Below are 2,530 nucleotides of genomic sequence, written 5' to 3' on the forward strand. Positions count from 1 at the left end.
ATGCTCAAAGTACCTTGAGGCTCAAAGCTATGAAGTATTGCCTCGGTTATCGAGCTAAAATATCTTACGAAGGATTTCTCAAATATTCTTAGTGCATCATAAAAACCAACTCTTGGCTTAGTATTACTCTAAAGGATAGATAAGAAATCTTTCAAAACATGCAAATTCAGCTACAAATCACAGGCGCTCCCCAAGTTGGCAACACATATGTAGCAACACTCCACCATCAGATGGCGTATAGGGTCCAAAACGATGCTATGGACCTCAGTCTCCCGCGAGACACATGAGATGCACTGCTTATACAGCTAGAATCTCAACACAGTCCATCATGCATCCATATCCCTAAGCAAATCCCTAGAGAAGAATTAGTCAAATTACTTCCAGAGTCTTGGGTGACAAATTACGAAAAGCTTCATGAAAGCAGCGTACCGATTTAATCCGTGGACTCTTCCATCTACAAGAGAAAAGACGGACCAATCGAGATATCTTTCAAACAAAAGGATGGTGAAAAACCACGGCCTCCAGCTTTTTGCACTGAGATAAATGCAATCTCTCCAGCCGAAGAAGTACAACCCTTGAGGCAATATTTTCCCGGTGTTCCAATAAACAAATTTAATGCAGCCGGAGACCCTATCTATGCATTCTTAGACGAAACAGGTCACAAATTCTCTGACGTCTGTGACTGTGACTATTGCCTAATGAGAAGCTCAGTTGAAGAAGAAAAACCAAGGCGAAGAAAAAAGAAGTCATCCCAGCAAATTCTCAAGAAACGATACAAATCTGGAGACCCCGAATTTGGTCTTCTTGGAGAACCTACGGGGAAAGAGTTTGAATACTATGTCTTGTATTCAAACAGATCAACTCCACCAACCCCTGACAATGAAGATGTCCGCACATGTTATATGTTCGGTTCTTCTTCCTCTCAAGAGCCAACATTTCCAACACGAGAATTTGAAGAGGGCAACATCAGGCACTCATGGAAAATCAGAAATCCGAACGTTAAAAATCCAGATGGAATGGCAAAACAAGTTAGTGCAGCAGAAGCAACTTTAAATTGGCAATTAGAAAACGCTATGGTCCAAAACCATCTCTTGAGCCAAATCGACAGAAAGGTATCTATCTAGGACCTTTCAATCAAAAAAATCAACAAAAGGATAAGTTCTCTTCACCAAGAACTCTTACACCTGGCGACTAATGTTTCCACAACTTCCCCACTCATGTACCAAAAGGAGTCAGAGCTAAAATCCCTTAAAGCCCAATTACAATCCTTACAAAACCAGCCCAAAACACAGACCCCAATGCCATATGATCTCTTCACACCTTATCCTATATATTCTCCACCAGCCATAACCCAAACACAACCTCTCTCCTTTTCCCATGACCCAAGTATCTTTGGATCATCCTCCTTCCTACCTACAAGAATCAAAGAGCAACGTCCTGCAAAAAAGAAACACCCAACTGTTCCTAAAGAAACTCCGAAGATTTCTGCGCCAGAAAACACCAAGACCACTTCACCTGAAAAGAGTGAAGCATAGTTTATGGTGGAACACACCAAAAATCCAATCTCTACATTTCTTGAACAAGTGGTGGAGCAAACAAAACCACCAAAGCAACAACGTTCTGCGAAAAGCCTGATGACGCTACAAGAAAGTTCTGATGAGGAGTTCATAATCCCAAACTTCATGATGGCCGAACCAACAGTAGAAGAAGAAGATATGGAAAGCGATGGAGGAAACATATCTGAAGATAGAAGAGAACCACAGAGGCCTCCAACTCCACCAGACTGGAATCCAAGAAGCCACACTGACTCACACAGTGGTTTTTCTTTCGACAATGTTCCCCATCAAAATGGAGAGACAAAATCTACGAGATGCATGCATGGCTCATCGAACAACAGCTCAACCCAGGAGCTACTCTCCCTACAGTAATGGACAAGCTAATCTCCAAATTCCATGGTCGTCTCAGACAGTGGTGGATCAGCCTTGGAGATTACAGACAGCTACAGATCCGCCAATCTCAATCGGTGGACACTGTGATTGGACATATCAACAACGAATTCCTTGGCACGTGGGATCACTATACAATCCATGCAAGAGAAGATTATATGAGCATGAGATGCTGCTCTTTCAAAAGAAAAGATCTGGAGAAGCACTATGAGAGGATGTCAAAAAGATTCTACGCACTAAATGAAATTGACGATGTCAATCTCAAGCAGGCGTACTTAAACTCACTTCCAGAGCCTCTTGGGAATGAGAGCTCTCGAATATTATCCCTAAAGAATATGACTCTAAGTCAAGCTTCTTTGAGAGAAATATACCAGATCTCTTTTGCAGCCCTCGAGAAGCTGTGCAACCACCAGAAGTTCTTCAAACATGATACGATCCAAGGTGATCTACTCTGAAGCAAGAGGCAATAGATGTGGCAATGTGGTGGATGGAATGCAGCGATGATGCGATGGAGTGGTGATGGTGGCTGGTGGATCGGATCGATGGTTTGTGATGGTGAGATGATCGATTTGATAGTGTGGTGG

The 2,530-nt window shown here is 42.6% G+C and overlaps 1 pseudogene; it reads left to right on the forward strand.

Moving 5' to 3' along the window:
* LOC18010754 lies at positions 1–1,928 on the forward strand (annotated as a pseudogene).
* The last annotated feature ends 602 nt before the right edge of the window (positions 1,929–2,530 follow it).

The sequence above is a fragment of the Eutrema salsugineum genome, unplaced genomic scaffold (assembly GCF_000478725.1).
Source record: "Eutrema salsugineum unplaced genomic scaffold, Eutsalg1_0 scaffold_7, whole genome shotgun sequence".
Lineage (NCBI taxonomy): Eukaryota > Viridiplantae > Streptophyta > Magnoliopsida > Brassicales > Brassicaceae > Eutrema > Eutrema salsugineum.